A 23,361-nucleotide genomic window follows, 5' to 3' on the forward strand; every position below is an offset into this window, starting at 1 on the left:
TGGTGTCCCTGCTGAAAAGGTTTGAATACCATTGGTCTAGACACATTTTTCCAGGGGAGATGAAGTTTATAAATTGACTGGCTGGGCCGTGGGACAGTGGATGCGCATTTATAAATCTAATGGAACCGCTAACAGGCACTACCCGCAGAATGCTGGGATGGTGGTGCTTCAACTCCCTGCTATTAACCAATTAGCATCCAGGATCCAAACAACCTGTTTTATAACATTGCCTCTGGTTATTGAAAGACATGTCTAAGACTGGTCTATTCATGTATTCTGTAGGCCTATGTATTTGTTTCGTTTTTTTTCAGTTATCACTATCTGCCTCTGGTTATTGAAAGACATGTCTAAGACTGGACTATTCATGTATTCTGCAGGCCTATGTATTTGTTTCGTTTTTTTCAGTTATGACCCTGTTTCTGTCATCACTATCTGTTTTGTTAAAATTTGTTTCCGCCCGGTTTCGAACCGGGGACCTTTCGCATGTGAGGCGAACGTGATAACCACTACACTACAGAAACTACAAGAAAAAGAGTGGAAGTCATGGAAAATGTTAGGAATGCCCACAAGTCTACCGCCCATAATATCCCAAATAGAGTACCACAGTAGGAGTCATAATACCCATAAGAACTAGTGGTCGAACAGGGAAATGGTTCCAATCGTTTTTCCACCGTTCATATTCCCCACAGGGGATTTTAAAAACTTTTCAAAAAGGCCTGTGTTTCTTGTTGGCTTACCCTGGCATGGTAACCGTGTAATTCTCTCTAGGACAAGGTGACTTTTATAAAAAATGCTAATTAACTGCTAATGTGGCTATCATAAAGAACTACAAATGTATTATTTTAAGTGTTTCTAAAATCCCATATGGGAAAAATGAATGGTGGAAAAATGGTTGGAACCATTTCCCTGTTTGACCGCTAGGTTTTATGGGTATTATGACACCTCCACTGTGGGGCTTTCCCCAGTTTTATTTGACAATTTGTATCATGTTAAATATTAGCCACTATCGGGAGTCACTGTCAGTAACAGCCACATACATTTATTTTGGCATACTTTCATTCCGTTGACCTTTCTTTAATCTGTCACATCCTTGTGAATTGTTCCTGAGGGTTGCTAGCATTAGTGAATCATATTAAGCTAAAGTATTGCAATAATTTGGGACATGTAGCCTATTTGAATCATTATGGAACTCAGACCACACGTAGCAGGAATTTATTCAGAGCGCCCAAGCTAGCCACCCCAGCAGAGTGCGTTACGCGACTTAAAAGGGTAAGTCTGAATAGCAAATACTGAGAAGTACGTAGGAAAAGCATGAATTCCTAAATTGGGATCGAGCCCTAAGTGAATAGGCTTACTATCTAATTTGTTAAAATGTGTTTCCACCCCGGTCTCGAACCAGGGACCTTTCGCGTGTTAGGCGAACGTGATAACCACTACACTACGGAAACTGCATGAGTAGGATACTAAGGGTGTGACTTTGGCTGGGTGGGTGGGTGGGTGGGGCATTTATCGCTCTCAGAACCAAATGAAGTCAGAAATGACTTAGTCCATTAACTAAGCAATAAGGCTTGAGATCCCGGGAATTATCGTGTGAATAACTCCTGAATAAGGGCTGGATCACCGTAGGGATGGTTTGGCTGAGCAGCCGGCTCTTGGAAGAGTCTTGGTGGTTCCAAACTTCTTCCTTTTAAGAATGATGGAAGCCACTGTGTTCTTGGGTACCTTCAATGCTGCAGAAATGTATCGGTACCCTTCCCCACGTCTGTGCCTCGACACAATCCTCTCTCGGAGCTCTAGGGACAATTCCTTCCACCTCATGGCTTAGTTTATGCTCTGACATGCACTGTCAACTGTGGAACCTTATATAGACAGACAGGTGTGTGCCTTTTCAAATCATGACCAATCCATTGAATTTACCACAGGTGGACTCCAATCAAGTTGTAGAAACATCTCAAGGATGATCAATGGAAACAGGATGGACCTGAGCTCAATTTCCAGCCTCATAGCAAAGGGTCTGAAAACATATGTAAATAAGGTATTTTTTAAATCTTTTTTTATGAATTAAAAATGATATGTTATCGCTTTGTCATTATGGGGTATTGTGTGTAGATAGATTTTATTTGACTTAATCCGTTTTCAGAATAAGGCTGTGACGTAACAAAATGTGGAAAAAAGTAAGGGGTCTGAATACTTTCCGAATGCACTGTAGCTATGCAGGCTAGCTACTTTTCCTTTGCTAGCCAGCCAACTAAATCTATCACACAATCACATCAAGCAGCTGAAATGACAGAAAACTGTCTGCACTTTTGTTTGTTTTACCTAGGATTATATTGCCATTTCTTTGGATATATCCATTATAATGACCCTGATAAATGAATTTGCCTGGCTCAGAGAAGCTGTCATTCTGGTCACATTCATACACATCGCACGGTGGAGGTCACCAAAAAAACGGCAACATTGATCCACAGGTTGGAGAGGCAGACAGCAAGGTTTAGACAAACCTCAACTGTTTCAAACCATATGCTAGCCTAGGGGCATTGGGAAATATTGTCTAGACCAGTGATATTTAAAGTCGGGGTCGGGGGGACTGCAGTGGGGATATATATATTCATTATTTAGGAACAAAAAATTATGAGTATAGATTATTGTACGAGACAATATAGAAACGTTTTTGAGAAAGTTAATTAGAAAAAAAGTATTTGATTGGGTAATTGAAGGTTATTTGTTGATGTAAAAAAAAATGTAACGTACCGATTTTAAAGTTGTATTTGGGGTGGGATCACAAGAAATGATTGCAAAAAAATGGGGACCCCAGAAATTCTGGAGGAAAAAATGGTGTCCCTGCTGAAAAGGTTTGAATACCATTGGTCTAGACACATTTTTCCAGGGGAGATGAAGTTTATAAATTGACTGGCTGGGCCGTGGGACAGTGGATGCGCATTTATAAATCTAATGGAACCGCTAACAGGCACTACCCGCAGAATGCTGGGATGGTGGTGCTTCAACTCCCTGCTATTAACCAATTAGCATCCAGGATCCAAACAACCTGTTTTATAACATTGCCTCTGGTTATTGAAAGACATGTCTAAGACTGGTCTATTCATGTATTCTGTAGGCCTATGTATTTGTTTCGTTTTTTTTCAGTTATCACTATCTGCCTCTGGTTATTGAAAGACATGTCTAAGACTGGACTATTCATGTATTCTGCAGGCCTATGTATTTGTTTCGTTTTTTTCAGTTATGACCCTGTTTCTGTCATCACTATCTGTTTTGTTAAAATTTGTTTCCGCCCGGTTTCGAACCGGGGACCTTTCGCATGTGAGGCGAACGTGATAACCACTACACTACAGAAACTACAAGAAAAAGAGTGGAAGTCATGGAAAATGTTAGGAATGCCCACAAGTCTACCGCCCATAATATCCCAAATAGAGTACCACAGTAGGAGTCATAATACCCATAAGAACTAGTGGTCGAACAGGGAAATGGTTCCAATCGTTTTTCCACCGTTCATATTCCCCACAGGGGATTTTAAAAACTTTTCAAAAAGGCCTGTGTTTCTTGTTGGCTTACCCTGGCATGGTAACCGTGTAATTCTCTCTAGGACAAGGTGACTTTTATAAAAAATGCTAATTAACTGCTAATGTGGCTATCATAAAGAACTACAAATGTATTATTTTAAGTGTTTCTAAAATCCCATATGGGAAAAATGAATGGTGGAAAAATGGTTGGAACCATTTCCCTGTTTGACCGCTAGGTTTTATGGGTATTATGACACCTCCACTGTGGGGCTTTCCCCAGTTTTATTTGACAATTTGTATCATGTTAAATATTAGCCACTATCGGGAGTCACTGTCAGTAACAGCCACATACATTTATTTTGGCATACTTTCATTCCGTTGACCTTTCTTTAATCTGTCACATCCTTGTGAATTGTTCCTGAGGGTTGCTAGCATTAGTGAATCATATTAAGCTAAAGTATTGCAATAATTTGGGACATGTAGCCTATTTGAATCATTATGGAACTCAGACCACACGTAGCAGGAATTTATTCAGAGCGCCCAAGCTAGCCACCCCAGCAGAGTGCGTTACGCGACTTAAAAGGGTAAGTCTGAATAGCAAATACTGAGAAGTACGTAGGAAAAGCATGAATTCCTAAATTGGGATCGAGCCCTAAGTGAATAGGCTTACTATCTAATTTGTTAAAATGTGTTTCCACCCCGGTCTCGAACCAGGGACCTTTCGCGTGTTAGGCGAACGTGATAACCACTACACTACGGAAACTGCATGAGTAGGATACTAAGGGTGTGACTTTGGCTGGGTGGGTGGGTGGGTGGGGCATTTATCGCTCTCAGAACCAAATGAAGTCAGAAATGACTTAGTCCATTAACTAAGCAATAAGGCTTGAGATCCCGGGAATTATCGTGTGAATAACTCCTGAATAAGGGCTGGATCACCGTAGGGATGGTTTGGCTGAGCAGCCGGCTCTTGGAAGAGTCTTGGTGGTTCCAAACTTCTTCCTTTTAAGAATGATGGAAGCCACTGTGTTCTTGGGTACCTTCAATGCTGCAGAAATGTATCGGTACCCTTCCCCACGTCTGTGCCTCGACACAATCCTCTCTCGGAGCTCTAGGGACAATTCCTTCCACCTCATGGCTTAGTTTATGCTCTGACATGCACTGTCAACTGTGGAACCTTATATAGACAGACAGGTGTGTGCCTTTTCAAATCATGACCAATCCATTGAATTTACCACAGGTGGACTCCAATCAAGTTGTAGAAACATCTCAAGGATGATCAATGGAAACAGGATGGACCTGAGCTCAATTTCCAGCCTCATAGCAAAGGGTCTGAAAACGTATGTAAATAAGGTATTTTTTAAATCTTTTTTTATGAATTAAAAATGATATGTTATCGCTTTGTCATTATGGGGTATTGTGTGTAGATAGATTTTATTTGACTTAATCCGTTTTCAGAATACGGCTGTGATGTAACAAAATGTGGAAAAAAGTAAGGGGTCTGAATACTTTCCGAATGCACTGTAGCTATGCAGGCTAGCTACTTTTCCTTTGCTAGCCAGCCAACTAAATCTATCACACAATCACATCAAGCAGCTGAAATGACAGAAAACTGTCTGCACTTTTGTTTGTTTTACCTAGGATTATATTGCCATTTCTTTGGATATATCCATTATAATGACCCTGATAAATGAATTTGCCTGGCTCAGAGAAGCTGTCATTCTGGTCACATTCATACACATCGCACGGTGGAGGTCACCAAAAAAACGGCAACATTGATCCACAGGTTGGAGAGGCAGACAGCAAGGTTTAGACAAACCTCAACTGTTTCAAACCATATGCTAGCCTAGGGGCATTGGGAAATATTGTCTAGACCAGTGATATTTAAAGTCGGGGTCGGGGGGACTGCAGTGGGGATATATATATTCATTATTTAGGAACAAAAAATTATGAGTATAGATTATTGTACGAGACAATATAGAAACGTTTTTGAGAAAGTTAATTAGAAAAAAAGTATTTGATTGGGTAATTGAAGGTTATTTGTTGATGTAAAAAAAAATGTAACGTACCGATTTTAAAGTTGTATTTGGGGTGGGATCACAAGAAATGATTGCAAAAAAATGGGGACCCCAGAAATTCTGGAGGAAAAAATGGTGTCCCTGCTGAAAAGGTTTGAATACCATTGGTCTAGACACATTTTTCCAGGGGAGATGAAGTTTATAAATTGACTGGCTGGGCCGTGGGACAGTGGATGCGCATTTATAAATCTAATGGAACCGCTAACAGGCACTACCCGCAGAATGCTGGGATGGTGGTGCTTCAACTCCCTGCTATTAACCAATTAGCATCCAGGATCCAAACAACCTGTTTTATAACATTGCCTCTGGTTATTGAAAGACATGTCTAAGACTGGTCTATTCACGTATTCTGTAGGCCTATGTATTTGTTTAGTTTTTTTTCAGTTATCACTATCTGCCTCTGGTTATTGAAAGACATGTCTAAGACTGGACTATTCATGTATTCTGCAGGCCTATGTATTTGTTTCGTTTTTTTCAGTTATGACCCTGTTTCTGTCATCACTATCTGTTTTGTTAAAATTTGTTTCCGCCCGGTTTCGAACCGGGGACCTTTCGCATGTGAGGCGAACGTGATAACCACTACACTACAGAAACTACAAGAAAAATAGTGGAAGTCATGGAAAATGTTAGGAATGCCCACAAGTCTACCGCCCATAATATCCCAAATAGAGTACCACAGTAGGAGTCATAATACCCATAAGAACTAGTGGTCGAACAGGGAAATGGTTCCAATCGTTTTTCCACCGTTCATATTCCCCACAGGGGATTTTAAAAACTTTTCAAAAAGGCCTGTGTTTCTTGTTGGCTTACCCTGGCATGGTAACCGTGTAATTCTCTCTAGGACAAGGTGACTTTTATAAAAAATATTCGCCTGTATTTACCCCCCCAAAATTAAATGCTAATTAACTGCTAATGTGTCTATCATAAAGAACTACAAATGTATTATTTTAATTGTTTCTAAAATCCCATATGTGAAAAATTAATGGTGGAAAAATGGTTGGAACCATTTCCCTGTTTGACCGCTAGTTTTTATGGGTATTATGACACCTCCACTGTGGGGCTTTTCCCAGTTTTATTTGACAATTTGTATCATGTTAAATATTAGCCACTATCGGGAGCCACTGTCAGTAACAGCCACATACATTTATTTTGGCATACTTTCATTCCGTTGACCTTTCTTTAATCTGTCACATCCTTGTGAATTGTTCCTGAGGGTTGCTAGCATTAGTGAATCATATTAAGCTAAAGTATTGCAATAATTTGGGACATGTAGCCTATTTGAATCATTATGGAACTCAGACCACACGTAGCAGGAATTTATTCAGAGCGCCCAAGCTAGCCACCCCAGCAGAGTGCGTTACGCGACTTAAAAGGGTAAGTCTGAATAGCAAATACTGAGAAGTGCGTAGGAAAAGCATGAATTCCTAAATTGGGATCGAGCCCTAAGTGAATAGGTTTACTGTCTAATTTGTTAAAATGTGCTTCCGCCCGGTCTCGAACCGGGGACCTTTCGCGTGTTAGGCGAACGTGATAACCGCTACACTACGGAAACTGCGTGAGTAGGATACTAAGGGTGTGACTTTGGCTGGGTGGGTGGGTGGGTGGGGCATTTATCGCTCTCAGAACCAAATGAAGTCAGAAATGACTTAGTCCATTAACTAAGCAATAAGGCTTGAGATCCCGGTAATTATCGTGTGAATAACTCCTGAATAAGGGCTTATTCACCGTAGGGATGGTTTGGCTGAGCAGCCGGCTCTTGGAAGAGTCTTGGTGGTTCCAAACGTCTTCCTTTTAAGATTGATGGAAGCCACTGTGTTCTTGGGTACCTTCAATGCTGCAGAAATGTATCTGTACCCTTCCCCACGTCTGTGCCTCGACACAATCCTGTCTCGGAGCTCTAGGGACAATTCCTTCCACCTCATGGCTTAGTTTATGCTCTGACATGCACTGTCAACTGTGGAACCTTATATAGACAGACAGGTGTGTGCCTTTTCAAATCATGACCAATCCATTGAATTTACCACAGGTGGACTCCAATCAAGTTGTAGAAACATCTCAAGGATGATCAATGGAAACAGGATGGACCTGAGCTCAATTTCCAGCCTCATAGCAAAGGGTCTGAAAACGTATGTAAATAAGGTATTTTTTAAATCTTTTTTTATGAATTAAAAATGATATGTTATCGCTTTGTCATTATGGGGTATTGTGTGTAGATAGATTTTATTTGACTTAATCCGTTTTCAGAATAAGGCTGTGACGTAACAAAATGTGGAAAAAAGTAAGGGGTCTGAATACTTTCCGAATGCATTGTAGCTATGCAGGCTAGCTACTTTTCCTTTGCTAGCCAGCCAACTAAATCTATCACACAATCACATCAAGCAGCTGAAATGACAGAAAACTGTCTGCACTTTTGTTTGTTTTACCTAGGATTATATTGCCATTTCTTTGGATATATCCATTATAATGACCCTGATAAATGAATTTGCCTGGCTCAGAGAAGCTGTCATTCTGGTCACATTCATACACATCGCACGGTGGAGGTCACCAAAAAAACGGCAACATTGATCCACAGGTTGGAGAGGCAGACAGCAAGGTTTAGACAAACCTCAACTGTTTCAAACCATATGCTAGCCTAGGGGCATTGGGAAATATTGTCTAGACCAGTGATATTTAAAGTCGGGGTCGGGGGGACTGCACTGGGGATATATATATTCATTATTTAGGAACAAAAAATTATAAGTATAGATTATTGTACGAGACAATATAGAAACGTTTTTGAGAAAGTTAATTAGAAAAAAAGTATTTGATTGGGTAATTGAAGGTTATTTGTTGATGTAAAAAAAAATGTAACGTACCGATTTTAAAGTTGTATTTGGGGTGGGATCACAAGAAATGATTGCAAAAAAATGGGGACCCCAGAAATTCTGGAGGAAAAAATGGTGTCCCTGCTGAAAAGGTTTGAATACCATTGGTCTAGACACATTTTTCCAGGGGAGATGAAGTTTATAAATTGACTGGCTGGGCCGTGGGACAGTGGATGCGCATTTATAAATCTAATGGAACCGCTAACAGGCACTACCTGCAGAATGCTGGGATGGTGGTGCTTCAACTCCCTGCTATTAACCAATTAGCATCCAGGATCCAAACAACCTGTTTTATAACATTGCCTCTGGTTATTGAAAGACATGTCTAAGACTGGTCTATTCATGTATTCTGTAGGCCTATGTATTTGTTTCGTTTTTTTTCAGTTATCACTATCTGCCTCTGGTTATTGAAAGACATGTCTAAGACTGGACTATTCATGTATTCTGCAGGCCTATGTATTTGTTTCGTTTTTTTCAGTTATGACCCTGTTTCTGTCATCACTATCTGTTTTGTTAAAATTTGTTTCCGCCCGGTTTCGAACCGGGGACCTTTCGCATGTGAGGCGAACGTGATAACCACTACACTACAGAAACTACAAGAAAAAGAGTGGAAGTCATGGAAAATGTTAGGAATGCCCACAAGTCTACCGCCCATAATATCCCAAATAGAGTACCACAGTAGGAGTCATAATACCCATAAGAACTAGTGGTCGAACAGGGAAATGGTTCCAATCGTTTTTCCACCGTTCATATTCCCCACAGGGGATTTTAAAAACTTTTCAAAAAGGCCTGTGTTTCTTGTTGGCTTACCCTGGCATGGTAACCGTGTAATTCTCTCTAGGACAAGGTGACTTTTATAAAAAATGCTAATTAACTGCTAATGTGGCTATCATAAAGAACTACAAATGTATTATTTTAAGTGTTTCTAAAATCCCATATGGGAAAAATGAATGGTGGAAAAATGGTTGGAACCATTTCCCTGTTTGACCGCTAGGTTTTATGGGTATTATGACACCTCCACTGTGGGGCTTTCCCCAGTTTTATTTGACAATTTGTATCATGTTAAATATTAGCCACTATCGGGAGTCACTGTCAGTAACAGCCACATACATTTATTTTGGCATACTTTCATTCCGTTGACCTTTCTTTAATCTGTCACATCCTTGTGAATTGTTCCTGAGGGTTGCTAGCATTAGTGAATCATATTAAGCTAAAGTATTGCAATAATTTGGGACATGTAGCCTATTTGAATCATTATGGAACTCAGACCACACGTAGCAGGAATTTATTCAGAGCGCCCAAGCTAGCCACCCCAGCAGAGTGCGTTACGCGACTTAAAAGGGTAAGTCTGAATAGCAAATACTGAGAAGTACGTAGGAAAAGCATGAATTCCTAAATTGGGATCGAGCCCTAAGTGAATAGGCTTACTGTCTAATTTGTTAAAATGTGTTTCCGCCCGGTCTCGAACCGGGGACCTTTCGCGTGTTAGGCGAACGTGATAACCACTACACTACGGAAACTGCGTGAGTAGGATACTAAGGGTGTGACTTTGGCTGGGTGGGTGGGTGGGTGGGGCATTTATCGCTCTCAGAACCAAATGAAGTCAGAAATGACTTAGTCCATTAACTAAGCAATAAGGCTTGAGATCCCGGGAATTATCGTGTGAATAACTCCTGAATAAGGGCTGATTCACCGTAGGGATGGTTTGGCTGAGCAGCCGGCTCTTGGAAGAGTCTTGGTGGTTCCAAACTTCTTCCTTTTAAGAATGATGGAAGCCACTGTGTTCTTGGGTACCTTCAATGCTGCAGAAATGTATCGGTACCCTTCCCCACGTCTGTGCCTCGACACAATCCTCTCTCGGAGCTCTAGGGACAATTCCTTCCACCTCATGGCTTAGTTTATGCTCTGACATGCACTGTCAACTGTGGAACCTTATATAGACAGACAGGTGTGTGCCTTTTCAAATCATGACCAATCCATTGAATTTACCACAGGTGGACTCCAATCAAGTTGTAGAAACATCTCAAGGATGATCAATGGAAACAGGATGGACCTGAGCTCAATTTCCAGCCTCATAGCAAAGGGTCTGAAAACGTATGTAAATAAGGTATTTTTTAAATCTTTTTTTATGAATTAAAAATGATATGTTATCGCTTTGTCATTATGGGGTATTGTGTGTAGATAGATTTTATTTGACTTAATCCGTTTTCAGAATAAGGCTGTGACGTAACAAAATGTGGAAAAAAGTAAGGGGTCTGAATACTTTCCGAATGCACTGTAGCTATGCAGGCTAGCTACTTTTCCTTTGCTAGCCAGCCAACTAAATCTATCACACAATCACATCAAGCAGCTGAAATGACAGAAAACTGTCTGCACTTTTGTTTGTTTTACCTAGGATTATATTGCCATTTCTTTGGATATATCCATTATAATGACCCTGATAAATGAATTTGCCTGGCTCAGAGAAGCTGTCATTCTGGTCACATTCATACACATCGCACGGTGGAGGTCACCAAAAAAACGGCAACATTGATCCACAGGTTGGAGAGGCAGACAGCAAGGTTTAGACAAACCTCAACTGTTTCAAACCATATGCTAGCCTAGGGGCATTGGGAAATATTGTCTAGACCAGTGATATTTAAAGTCGGGGTCGGGGGGACTGCAGTGGGGATATATATATTCATTATTTAGGAACAAAAAATTATGAGTACAGATTATTGTACGAGACAATATAGAAACGTTTTTGAGAAAGTTAATTAGAAAAAAAGTATTTGATTGGGTAATTGAAGGTTATTTGTTGATGTAAAAAAAAATGTAACGTACCGATTTTAAAGTTGTATTTGGGGTGGGATCACAAGAAATGATTGCAAAAAAATGGGGACCCCAGAAATTCTGGAGGAAAAAATGGTGTCCCTGCTGAAAAGGTTTGAATACCATTGGTCTAGACACATTTTTCCAGGGGAGATGAAGTTTATAAATTGACTGGCTGGGCCGTGGGACAGTGGATGCGCATTTATAAATCTAATGGAACCGCTAACAGGCACTACCCGCAGAATGCTGGGATGGTGGTGCTTCAACTCCCTGCTATTAACCAATTAGCATCCAGGATCCAAACAACCTGTTTTATAACATTGCCTCTGGTTATTGAAAGACATGTCTAAGACTGGTCTATTCATGTATTCTGTAGGCCTATGTATTTGTTTCGTTTTTTTTCAGTTATCACTATCTGCCTCTGGTTATTGAAAGACATGTCTAAGACTGGACTATTCATGTATTCTGCAGGCCTATGTATTTGTTTCGTTTTTTTCAGTTATGACCCTGTTTCTGTCATCACTATCTGTTTTGTTAAAATTTGTTTCCGCCCGGTTTCGAACCGGGGACCTTTCGCATGTGAGGCGAACGTGATAACCACTACACTACAGAAACTACAAGAAAAAGAGTGGAAGTCATGGAAAATGTTAGGAATGCCCACAAGTCTACCGCCCATAATATCCCAAATAGAGTACCACAGTAGGAGTCATAATACCCATAAGAACTAGTGGTCGAACAGGGAAATGGTTCCAATCGTTTTTCCACCGTTCATATTCCCCACAGGGGATTTTAAAAACTTTTCAAAAAGGCCTGTGTTTCTTGTTGGCTTACCCTGGCATGGTAACCGTGTAATTCTCTCTAGGACAAGGTGACTTTTATAAAAAATGCTAATTAACTGCTAATGTGGCTATCATAAAGAACTACAAATGTATTATTTTAAGTGTTTCTAAAATCCCATATGGGAAAAATGAATGGTGGAAAAATGGTTGGAACCATTTCCCTGTTTGACCGCTAGGTTTTATGGGTATTATGACACCTCCACTGTGGGGCTTTCCCCAGTTTTATTTGACAATTTGTATCATGTTAAATATTAGCCACTATCGGGAGTCACTGTCAGTAACAGCCACATACATTTATTTTGGCATACTTTCATTCCGTTGACCTTTCTTTAATCTGTCACATCCTTGTGAATTGTTCCTGAGGGTTGCTAGCATTAGTGAATCATATTAAGCTAAAGTATTGCAATAATTTGGGACATGTAGCCTATTTGAATCATTATGGAACTCAGACCACACGTAGCAGGAATTTATTCAGAGCGCCCAAGCTAGCCACCCCAGCAGAGTGCGTTACGCGACTTAAAAGGGTAAGTCTGAATAGCAAATACTGAGAAGTACGTAGGAAAAGCATGAATTCCTAAATTGGGATCGAGCCCTAAGTGAATAGGCTTACTATCTAATTTGTTAAAATGTGTTTCCGCCCGGTCTCGAACCGGGGACCTTTCGCGTGTTAGGCGAACGTGATAACCACTACACTACGGAAACTGCATGAGTAGGATACTAAGGGTGTGACTTTGGCTGGGTGGGTGGGTGGGTGGGGCATTTATCGCTCTCAGAACCAAATGAAGTCAGAAATGACTTAGTCCATTAACTAAGCAATAAGGCTTGAGATCCCGGGAATTATCGTGTGAATAACTCCTGAATAAGGGCTGGATCACCGTAGGGATGGTTTGGCTGAGCAGCCGGCTCTTGGAAGAGTCTTGGTGGTTCCAAACTTCTTCCTTTTAAGAATGATGGAAGCCACTGTGTTCTTGGGTACCTTCAATGCTGCAGAAATGTATCGGTACCCTTCCCCACGTCTGTGCCTCGACACAATCCTCTCTCGGAGCTCTAGGGACAATTCCTTCCACCTCATGGCTTAGTTTATGCTCTGACATGCACTGTCAACTGTGGAACCTTATATAGACAGACAGGTGTGTGCCTTTTCAAATCATGACCAATCCATTGAATTTACCACAGGTGGACTCCAATCAAGTTGTAGAAACATCTCAAGGATGATCAATGGAAACAGGATGGACCTGAGCTCAATTTCCAGCCTCATAGCAAAGGGTCTGAAAACGTATGTAAATAAGGTATTTTTTAAATCTTTTTTTATGAATTAAAAATGATATGTTATCGCTTTGTCATTATGGGGTATTGTGTGTAGATAGATTTTATTTGACTTAATCCGTTTTCAGAATAAGGCTGTGACGTAACAAAATGTGGAAAAAAGTAAGGGGTCTGAATACTTTCCGAATGCACTGTAGCTATGCAGGCTAGCTACTTTTCCTTTGCTAGCCAGCCAACTAAATCTATCACACAATCACATCAAGCAGCTGAAATGACAGAAAACTGTCTGCACTTTTGTTTGTTTTACCTAGGATTATATTGCCATTTCTTTGGATATATCCATTATAATGACCCTGATAAATGAATTTGCCTGGCTCAGAGAAGCTGTCATTCTGGTCACATTCATACACATCGCACGGTGGAGGTCACCAAAAAAACGGCAACATTGATCCACAGGTTGGAGAGGCAGACAGCAAGGTTTAGACAAACCTCAACTGTTTCAAACCATATGCTAGCCTAGGGGCATTGGGAAATATTGTCTAGACCAGTGATATTTAAAGTCGGGGTCGGGGGGACTGCAGTGGGGATATATATATTCATTATTTAGGAACAAAAAATTATGAGTACAGATTATTGTACGAGACAATATAGAAACGTTTTTGAGAAAGTTAATTAGAAAAAAAGTATTTGATTGGGTAATTGAAGGTTATTTGTTGATGTAAAAAAAAATGTAACGTACCGATTTTAAAGTTGTATTTGGGGTGGGATCACAAGAAATGATTGCAAAAAAATGGGGACCCCAGAAATTCTGGAGGAAAAAATGGTGTCCCTGCTGAAAAGGTTTGAATACCATTGGTCTAGACACATTTTTCCAGGGGAGATGAAGTTTATAAATTGACTGGCTGGGCCGTGGGACAGTGGATGCGCATTTATAAATCTAATGGAACCGCTAACAGGCACTACCCGCAGAATGCTGGGATGGTGGTGCTTCAACTCCCTGCTATTAACCAATTAGCATCCAGGATCCAAACAACCTGTTTTATAACATTGCCTCTGGTTATTGAAAGACATGTCTAAGACTGGTCTATTCATGTATTCTGTAGGCCTATGTATTTGTTTCGTTTTTTTTCAGTTATCACTATCTGCCTCTGGTTATTGAAAGACATGTCTAAGACTGGACTATTCATGTATTCTGCAGGCCTATGTATTTGTTTCGTTTTTTTCAGTTATGACCCTGTTTCTGTCATCACTATCTGTTTTGTTAAAATTTGTTTCCGCCCGGTTTCGAACCGGGGACCTTTCGCATGTGAGGCGAACGTGATAACCACTACACTACAGAAACTACAAGAAAAAGAGTGGAAGTCATGGAAAATGTTAGGAATGCCCACAAGTCTACCGCCCATAATATCCCAAATAGAGTACCACAGTAGGAGTCATAATACCCATAAGAACTAGTGGTCGAACAGGGAAATGGTTCCAATCGTTTTTCCACCGTTCATATTCCCCACAGGGGATTTTAAAAACTTTTCAAAAAGGCCTGTGTTTCTTGTTGGCTTACCCTGGCATGGTAACCGTGTAATTCTCTCTAGGACAAGGTGACTTTTATAAAAAATGCTAATTAACTGCTAATGTGGCTATCATAAAGAACTACAAATGTATTATTTTAAGTGTTTCTAAAATCCCATATGGGAAAAATGAATGGTGGAAAAATGGTTGGAACCATTTCCCTGTTTGACCGCTAGGTTTTATGGGTATTATGACACCTCCACTGTGGGGCTTTCCCCAGTTTTATTTGACAATTTGTATCATGTTAAATATTAGCCACTATCGGGAGTCACTGTCAGTAACAGCCACATACATTTATTTTGGCATACTTTCATTCCGTTGACCTTTCTTTAATCTGTCACATCCTTGTGAATTGTTCCTGAGGGTTGCTAGCATTAGTGAATCATATTAAGCTAAAGTATTGCAATAATTTGGGACATGTAGCCTATTTGAATCATTATGGAACTCAGACCACACGTAGCAGGAATTTATTCAGAGCGCCCAAGCTAGCCACCCCAGCAGAGTGCGTTACGCGACTTAAAAGGGTAAGTCTGAATAGCAAATACTGAGAAGTACGTAGGAAAAGCATGAATTCCTAAATTGGGATCGAGCCCTAAGTGAATAGGCTTACTGTCTAATTTGTTAAAATGTGTTTCCGCCCGGTCTCGAACCGGGGACCTTTCGCGTGTTAGGCGAACGTGATAACCACTACACTACGGAAACTGCATGAGTAGGATACTAAGGGTGTGACTTTGGCTGGGTGGGTGGGTGGGTGGGGCATTTATCGCTCTCAGAACCAAATGAAGTCAGAAATGACTTAGTCCATTAACTAAGCAATAAGGCTTGAGATCCCGGGAATTATCGTGTGAATAACTCCTGAATAAGGGCTGATTCACCGTAGGGATGGTTTGGCTGAGCAGCCGGCTCTTGGAAGAGTCTTGGTGGTTCCAAACTTCTTCCTTTTAAGAATGATGGAAGCCACTGTGTTCTTGGGTACCTTCAATGCTGCAGAAATGTATCGGTACCCTTCCCCACGTCTGTGCCTCGACACAATCCTCTCTCGGAGCTCTAGGGACAATTCCTTCCACCTCATGGCTTAGTTTATGCTCTGACATGCACTGTCAACTGTGGAACCTTATATAGACAGACAGGTGTGTGCCTTTTCAAATCATGACCAATCCATTGAATTTACCACAGGTGGACTCCAATCAAGTTGTAGAAACATCTCAAGGATGATCAATGGAAACAGGATGGACCTGAGCTCAATTTCCAGCCTCATAGCAAAGGGTCTGAAAACGTATGTAAATAAGGTATTTTTTAAATCTTTTTTTATGAATTAAAAATGATATGTTATCGCTTTGTCATTATGGGGTATTGTGTGTAGATAGATTTTATTTGACTTAATCCGTTTTCAGAATAAGGCTGTGACGTAACAAAATGTGGAAAAAAGTAAGGGGTCTGAATACTTTCCGAATGCACTGTAGCTATGCAGGCTAGCTACTTTTCCTTTGCTAGCCAGCCAACTAAATCTATCACACAATCACATCAAGCAGCTGAAATGACAGAAAACTGTCTGCACTTTTGTTTGTTTTACCTAGGATTATATTGCCATTTCTTTGGATATATCCATTATAATGACCCTGATAAATGAATTTGCCTGGCTCAGAGAAGCTGTCATTCTGGTCACATTCATACACATCGCACGGTGGAGGTCACCAAAAAAACGGCAACATTGATCCACAGGTTGGAGAGGCAGACAGCAAGGTTTAGACAAACCTCAACTGTTTCAAACCATATGCTAGCCTAGGGGCATTGGGAAATATTGTCTAGACCAGTGATATTTAAAGTCGGGGTCGGGGGGACTGCAGTGGGGATATATATATTCATTATTTAGGAACAAAAAATTATGAGTATAGATTATTGTACGAGACAATATAGAAACGTTTTTGAGAAAGTTAATTAGAAAAAAAGTATTTGATTGGGTAATTGAAGGTTATTTGTTGATGTAAAAAAAAATGTAACGTACCGATTTTAAAGTTGTATTTGGGGTGGGATCACAAGAAATGATTGCAAAAAAATGGGGACCCCAGAAATTCTGGAGGAAAAAATGGTGTCCCTGCTGAAAAGGTTTGAATACCATTGGTCTAGACACATTTTTCCAGGGGAGATGAAGTTTATAAATTGACTGGCTGGGCCGTGGGACAGTGGATGCGCATTTATAAATCTAATGGAACCGCTAACAGGCACTACCCGCAGAATGCTGGGATGGTGGTGCTTCAACTCCCTGCTATTAACCAATTAGCATCCAGGATCCAAACAACCTGTTTTATAACATTGCCTCTGGTTATTGAAAGACATGTCTAAGACTGGTCTATTCATGTATTCTGTAGGCCTATGTATTTGTTTCGTTTTTTTTCAGTTATCACTATCTGCCTCTGGTTATTGAAAGACATGTCTAAGACTGGACTATTCATGTATTCTGCAGGCCTATGTATTTGTTTCGTTTTTTTCAGTTATGACCCTGTTTCTGTCATCACTATCTGTTTTGTTAAAATTTGTTTCCGCCCGGTTTCGAACCGGGGACCTTTCGCATGTGAGGCGAACGTGATAACCACTACACTACAGAAACTACAAGAAAAAGAGTGGAAGTCATGGAAAATGTTAGGAATGCCCACAAGTCTACCGCCCATAATATCCCAAATAGAGTACCACAGTAGGAGTCATAATACCCATAAGAACTAGTGGTCGAACAGGGAAATGGTTCCAATCGTTTTTCCACCGTTCATATTCCCCACAGGGGATTTTAAAAACTATTCAAAAAGGCCTGTGTTTCTTGTTGGCTTACCCTGGCATGGTAACCGTGTAATTCTCTCTAGGACAAGGTGACTTTTATAAAAAATGCTAATTAACTGCTAATGTGGCTATCATAAAGAACTACAAATGTATTATTTTAAGTGTTTCTAAAATCCCATATGGGAAAAATGAATGGTGGAAAAATGGTTGGAACCATTTCCCTGTTTGACCGCTAGGTTTTATGGGTATTATGACACCTCCACTGTGGGGCTTTCCCCAGTTTTATTTGACAATTTGTATCATGTTAAATATTAGCCACTATCGGGAGTCACTGTCAGTAACAGCCACATACATTTATTTTGGCATACTTTCATTCCGTTGACCTTTCTTTAATCTGTCACATCCTTGTGAATTGTTCCTGAGGGTTGCTAGCATTAGTGAATCATATTAAGCTAAAGTATTGCAATAATTTGGGACATGTAGCCTATTTGAATCATTATGGAACTCAGACCACACGTAGCAGGAATTTATTCAGAGCGCCCAAGCTAGCCACCCCAGCAGAGTGCGTTACGCGACTTAAAAGGGTAAGTCTGAATAGCAAATACTGAGAAGTACGTAGGAAAAGCATGAATTCCTAAATTGGGATCGAGCCCTAAGTGAATAGGCTTACTATCTAATTTGTTAAAATGTGTTTCCGCCCGGTCTCGAACCGGGGACCTTTCGCGTGTTAGGCGAACGTGATAACCACTACACTACGGAAACTGCGTGAGTAGGATACTAAGGGTGTGACTTTGGCTGGGTGGGTGGGTGGGTGGGGCATTTATCGCTCTCAGAACCAAATGAAGTCAGAAATGACTTAGTCCATTAACTAAGCAATAAGGCTTGAGATCCCGGGAATTATCGTGTGAATAACTCCTGAATAAGGGCTGGATCACCGTAGGGATGGTTTGGCTGAGCAGCCGGCTCTTGGAAGAGTCTTGGTGGTTCCAAACTTCTTCCTTTTAAGAATGATGGAAGCCACTGTGTTCTTGGGTACCTTCAATGCTGCAGAAATGTATCGGTACCCTTCCCCACGTCTGTGCCTCGACACAATCCTCTCTCGGAGCTCTAGGGACAATTCCTTCCACCTCATGGCTTAGTTTATGCTCTGACATGCACTGTCAACTGTGGAACCTTATATAGACAGACAGGTGTGTGCCTTTTCAAATCATGACCAATCCATTGAATTTACCACAGGTGGACTCCAATCAAGTTGTAGAAACATCTCAAGGATGATCAATGGAAACAGGATGGACCTGAGCTCAATTTCCAGCCTCATAGCAAAGGGTCTGAAAACGTATGTAAATAAGGTATTTTTTAAATCTTTTTTTATGAATTAAAAATGATATGTTATCGCTTTGTCATTATGGGGTATTGTGTGTAGATAGATTTTATTTGACTTAATCCGTTTTCAGAATAAGGCTGTGACGTAACAAAATGTGGAAAAAAGTAAGGGGTCTGAATACTTTCCGAATGCACTGTAGCTATGCAGGCTAGCTACTTTTCCTTTGCTAGCCAGCCAACTAAATCTATCACACAATCACATCAAGCAGCTGAAATGACAGAAAACTGTCTGCACTTTTGTTTGTTTTACCTAGGATTATATTGCCATTTCTTTGGATATATCCATTATAATGACCCTGATAAATGAATTTGCCTGGCTCAGAGAAGCTGTCATTCTGGTCACATTCATACACATCGCACGGTGGAGGTCACCAAAAAAACGGCAACATTGATCCACAGGTTGGAGAGGCAGACAGCAAGGTTTAGACAAACCTCAACTGTTTCAAACCATATGCTAGCCTAGGGGCATTGGGAAATATTGTCTAGACCAGTGATATTTAAAGTCGGGGTCGGGGGGACTGCAGTGGGGATATATATATTCATTATTTAGGAACAAAAAATTATGAGTACAGATTATTGTACGAGACAATATAGAAACGTTTTTGAGAAAGTTAATTAGAAAAAAAGTATTTGATTGGGTAATTGAAGGTTATTTGTTGATGTAAAAAAAAATGTAACGTACCGATTTTAAAGTTGTATTTGGGGTGGGATCACAAGAAATGATTGCAAAAAAATGGGGACCCCAGAAATTCTGGAGGAAAAAATGGTGTCCCTGCTGAAAAGGTTTGAATACCATTGGTCTAGACACATTTTTCCAGGGGAGATGAAGTTTATAAATTGACTGGCTGGGCCGTGGGACAGTGGATGCGCATTTATAAATCTAATGGAACCGCTAACAGGCACTACCCGCAGAATGCTGGGATGGTGGTGCTTCAACTCCCTGCTATTAACCAATTAGCATCCAGGATCCAAACAACCTGTTTTATAACATTGCCTCTGGTTATTGAAAGACATGTCTAAGACTGGTCTATTCATGTATTCTGTAGGCCTATGTATTTGTTTCGTTTTTTTTCAGTTATCACTATCTGCCTCTGGTTATTGAAAGACATGTCTAAGACTGGACTATTCATGTATTCTGCAGGCCTATGTATTTGTTTCGTTTTTTTCAGTTATGACCCTGTTTCTGTCATCACTATCTGTTTTGTTAAAATTTGTTTCCGCCCGGTTTCGAACCGGGGACCTTTCGCATGTGAGGCGAACGTGATAACCACTACACTACAGAAACTACAAGAAAAAGAGTGGAAGTCATGGAAAATGTTAGGAATGCCCACAAGTCTACCGCCCATAATATCCCAAATAGAGTACCACAGTAGGAGTCATAATACCCATAAGAACTAGTGGTCGAACAGGGAAATGGTTCCAATCGTTTTTCCACCGTTCATATTCCCCACAGGGGATTTTAAAAACTTTTCAAAAAGGCCTGTGTTTCTTGTTGGCTTACCCTGGCATGGTAACCGTGTAATTCTCTCTAGGACAAGGTGACTTTTATAAAAAATGCTAATTAACTGCTAATGTGGCTATCATAAAGAACTACAAATGTATTATTTTAAGTGTTTCTAAAATCCCATATGGGAAAAATGAATGGTGGAAAAATGGTTGGAACCATTTCCCTGTTTGACCGCTAGGTTTTATGGGTATTATGACACCTCCACTGTGGGGCTTTCCCCAGTTTTATTTGACAATTTGTATCATGTTAAATATTAGCCACTATCGGGAGTCACTGTCAGTAACAGCCACATACATTTATTTTGGCATACTTTCATTCCGTTGACCTTTCTTTAATCTGTCACATCCTTGTGAATTGTTCCTGAGGGTTGCTAGCATTAGTGAATCATATTAAGCTAAAGTATTGCAATAATTTGGGACATGTAGCCTATTTGAATCATTATGGAACTCAGACCACACGTAGCAGGAATTTATTCAGAGCGCCCAAGCTAGCCACCCCAGCAGAGTGCGTTACGCGACTTAAAAGGGTAAGTCTGAATAGCAAATACTGAGAAGTACGTAGGAAAAGCATGAATTCCTAAATTGGGATCGAGCCCTAAGTGAATAGGCTTACTATCTAATTTGTTAAAATGTGTTTCCGCCCGGTCTCGAACCGGGGACCTTTCGCGTGTTAGGCGAACGTGATAACCACTACACTACGGAAACTGCATGAGTAGGATACTAAGGGTGTGACTTTGGCTGGGTGGGTGGGTGGGTGGGGCATTTATCGCTCTCAGAACCAAATGAAGTCAGAAATGACTTAGTCCATTAACTAAGCAATAAGGCTTGAGATCCCGGGAATTATCGTGTGAATAACTCCTGAATAAGGGCTGGATCACCGTAGGGATGGTTTGGCTGAGCAGCCGGCTCTTGGAAGAGTCTTGGTGGTTCCAAACTTCTTCCTTTTAAGAATGATGGAAGCCACTGTGTTCTTGGGTACCTTCAATGCTGCAGAAATGTATCGGTACCCTTCCCCACGTCTGTGCCTCGACACAATCCTCTCTCGGAGCTCTAGGGACAATTCCTTCCACCTCATGGCTTAGTTTATGCTCTGACATGCACTGTCAACTGTGGAACCTTATATAGACAGACAGGTGTGTGCCTTTTCAAATCATGACCAATCCATTGAATTTACCACAGGTGGACTCCAATCAAGTTGTAGAAACATCTCAAGGATGATCAATGGAAACAGGATGGACCTGAGCTCAATTTCCAGCCTCATAGCAAAGGGTCTGAAAACGTATGTAAATAAGGTATTTTTTAAATCTTTTTTTATGAATTAAAAATGATATGTTATCGCTTTGTCATTATGGGGTATTGTGTGTAGATAGATTTTATTTGACTTAATCCGTTTTCAGAATAAGGCTGTGACGTAACAAAATGTGGAAAAAAGTAAGGGGTCTGAATACTTTCCGAATGCACTGTAGCTATGCAGGCTAGCTACTTTTCCTTTGCTAGCCAGCCAACTAAATCTATCACACAATCACATCAAGCAGCTGAAATGACAGAAAACTGTCTGCACTTTTGTTTGTTTTACCTAGGATTATATTGCCATTTCTTTGGATATATCCATTATAATGACCCTGATAAATGAATTTGCCTGGCTCAGAGAAGCTGTCATTCTGGTCACATTCATACACATCGCACGGTGGAGGTCACCAAAAAAACGGCAACATTGATCCACAGGTTGGAGAGGCAGACAGCAAGGTTTAGACAAACCTCAACTGTTTCAAACCATATGCTAGCCTAGGGGCATTGGGAAATATTGTCTAGACCAGTGATATTTAAAGTCGGGGTCGGGGGGACTGCAGTGGGGATATATATATTCATTATTTAGGAACAAAAAATTATGAGTATAGATTATTGTACGAGACAATATAGAAACGTTTTTGAGAAAGTTAATTAGAAAAAAAGTATTTGATTGGGTAATTGAAGGTTATTTGTTGATGTAAAAAAAAATGTAACGTACCGATTTTAAAGTTGTATTTGGGGTGGGATCACAAGAAATGATTGCAAAAAAATGGGGACCCCAGAAATTCTGGAGGAAAAAATGGTGTCCCTGCTGAAAAGGTTTGAATACCATTGGTCTAGACACATTTTTCCAGGGGAGATGAAGTTTATAAATTGACTGGCTGGGCCGTGGGACAGTGGATGCGCATTTATAAATCTAATGGAACCGCTAACAGGCACTACCCGCAGAATGCTGGGATGGTGGTGCTTCAACTCCCTGCTATTAACCAATTAGCATCCAGGATCCAAACAACCTGTTTTATAACATTGCCTCTGGTTATTGAAAGACATGTCTAAGACTGGTCTATTCATGTATTCTGTAGGCCTATGTATTTGTTTCGTTTTTTTTCAGTTATCACTATCTGCCTCTGGTTATTGAAAGACATGTCTAAGACTGGACTATTCATGTATTCTGCAGGCCTATGTATTTGTTTCGTTTTTTTCAGTTATGACCCTGTTTCTGTCATCACTATCTGTTTTGTTAAAATTTGTTTCCGCCCGGTTTCGAACCGGGGACCTTTCGCATGTGAGGCGAACGTGATAACCACTACACTACAGAAACTACAAGAAAAAGAGTGGAAGTCATGGAAAATGTTAGGAATGCCCACAAGTCTACCGCCCATAATATCCCAAATAGAGTACCACAGTAGGAGTCATAATACCCATAAGAACTAGTGGTCGAACAGGGAAATGGTTCCAATCGTTTTTCCAC

At 40.5% G+C, this 23,361-nt stretch overlaps 17 non-coding genes across 17 annotated transcripts; all 17 read right to left on the bottom strand.

Annotated features, from left to right (window-relative positions):
- Positions 1-448: 448 nt before the first annotated feature.
- On the bottom strand, positions 449-521 carry trnav-cac (transfer RNA valine (anticodon CAC)). Its single transcript has one exon. It is a non-coding gene; the product is annotated as a tRNA-Val (tRNA).
- An 853-nt stretch (positions 522-1,374) lies between these two features.
- On the bottom strand, positions 1,375-1,448 carry trnav-aac (transfer RNA valine (anticodon AAC)). The gene has a single exon. It is a non-coding gene; the product is annotated as a tRNA-Val (tRNA).
- Positions 1,449-3,281: 1,833 nt separating this feature from the next.
- On the bottom strand, positions 3,282-3,354 carry trnav-cac (transfer RNA valine (anticodon CAC)). Its single transcript has one exon. It is a non-coding gene; the product is annotated as a tRNA-Val (tRNA).
- An 853-nt stretch (positions 3,355-4,207) lies between these two features.
- trnav-aac (transfer RNA valine (anticodon AAC)) lies at positions 4,208-4,281 on the bottom strand. Its single transcript has one exon. It is a non-coding gene; the product is annotated as a tRNA-Val (tRNA).
- Positions 4,282-6,114: 1,833 nt separating this feature from the next.
- trnav-cac (transfer RNA valine (anticodon CAC)) lies at positions 6,115-6,187 on the bottom strand. Its single transcript has one exon. It is a non-coding gene; the product is annotated as a tRNA-Val (tRNA).
- Positions 6,188-7,072: 885 nt separating this feature from the next.
- On the bottom strand, positions 7,073-7,145 carry trnav-aac (transfer RNA valine (anticodon AAC)). Its single transcript has one exon. It is a non-coding gene; the product is annotated as a tRNA-Val (tRNA).
- Positions 7,146-8,978: 1,833 nt separating this feature from the next.
- On the bottom strand, positions 8,979-9,051 carry trnav-cac (transfer RNA valine (anticodon CAC)). The gene has a single exon. It is a non-coding gene; the product is annotated as a tRNA-Val (tRNA).
- An 853-nt stretch (positions 9,052-9,904) lies between these two features.
- On the bottom strand, positions 9,905-9,977 carry trnav-aac (transfer RNA valine (anticodon AAC)). Its single transcript has one exon. It is a non-coding gene; the product is annotated as a tRNA-Val (tRNA).
- A 1,833-nt stretch (positions 9,978-11,810) lies between these two features.
- trnav-cac (transfer RNA valine (anticodon CAC)) lies at positions 11,811-11,883 on the bottom strand. The gene has a single exon. It is a non-coding gene; the product is annotated as a tRNA-Val (tRNA).
- Positions 11,884-12,736: 853 nt separating this feature from the next.
- On the bottom strand, positions 12,737-12,809 carry trnav-aac (transfer RNA valine (anticodon AAC)). The gene has a single exon. It is a non-coding gene; the product is annotated as a tRNA-Val (tRNA).
- A 1,833-nt stretch (positions 12,810-14,642) lies between these two features.
- trnav-cac (transfer RNA valine (anticodon CAC)) lies at positions 14,643-14,715 on the bottom strand. The gene has a single exon. It is a non-coding gene; the product is annotated as a tRNA-Val (tRNA).
- An 853-nt stretch (positions 14,716-15,568) lies between these two features.
- Positions 15,569-15,641, bottom strand: trnav-aac (transfer RNA valine (anticodon AAC)). Its single transcript has one exon. It is a non-coding gene; the product is annotated as a tRNA-Val (tRNA).
- A 1,833-nt stretch (positions 15,642-17,474) lies between these two features.
- trnav-cac (transfer RNA valine (anticodon CAC)) lies at positions 17,475-17,547 on the bottom strand. The gene has a single exon. It is a non-coding gene; the product is annotated as a tRNA-Val (tRNA).
- Positions 17,548-18,400: 853 nt separating this feature from the next.
- On the bottom strand, positions 18,401-18,473 carry trnav-aac (transfer RNA valine (anticodon AAC)). Its single transcript has one exon. It is a non-coding gene; the product is annotated as a tRNA-Val (tRNA).
- A 1,833-nt stretch (positions 18,474-20,306) lies between these two features.
- Positions 20,307-20,379, bottom strand: trnav-cac (transfer RNA valine (anticodon CAC)). The gene has a single exon. It is a non-coding gene; the product is annotated as a tRNA-Val (tRNA).
- An 853-nt stretch (positions 20,380-21,232) lies between these two features.
- trnav-aac (transfer RNA valine (anticodon AAC)) lies at positions 21,233-21,305 on the bottom strand. Its single transcript has one exon. It is a non-coding gene; the product is annotated as a tRNA-Val (tRNA).
- Positions 21,306-23,138: 1,833 nt separating this feature from the next.
- Positions 23,139-23,211, bottom strand: trnav-cac (transfer RNA valine (anticodon CAC)). The gene has a single exon. It is a non-coding gene; the product is annotated as a tRNA-Val (tRNA).
- Between the last annotated feature and the right edge of the window lie 150 nt (positions 23,212-23,361).

Source organism: Salmo salar, chromosome 14 (genome assembly GCF_965601325.2).
Source record: "Salmo salar chromosome 14, fSalSal1, whole genome shotgun sequence".
Taxonomy (NCBI): Eukaryota; Metazoa; Chordata; class Actinopteri; order Salmoniformes; family Salmonidae; genus Salmo; species Salmo salar.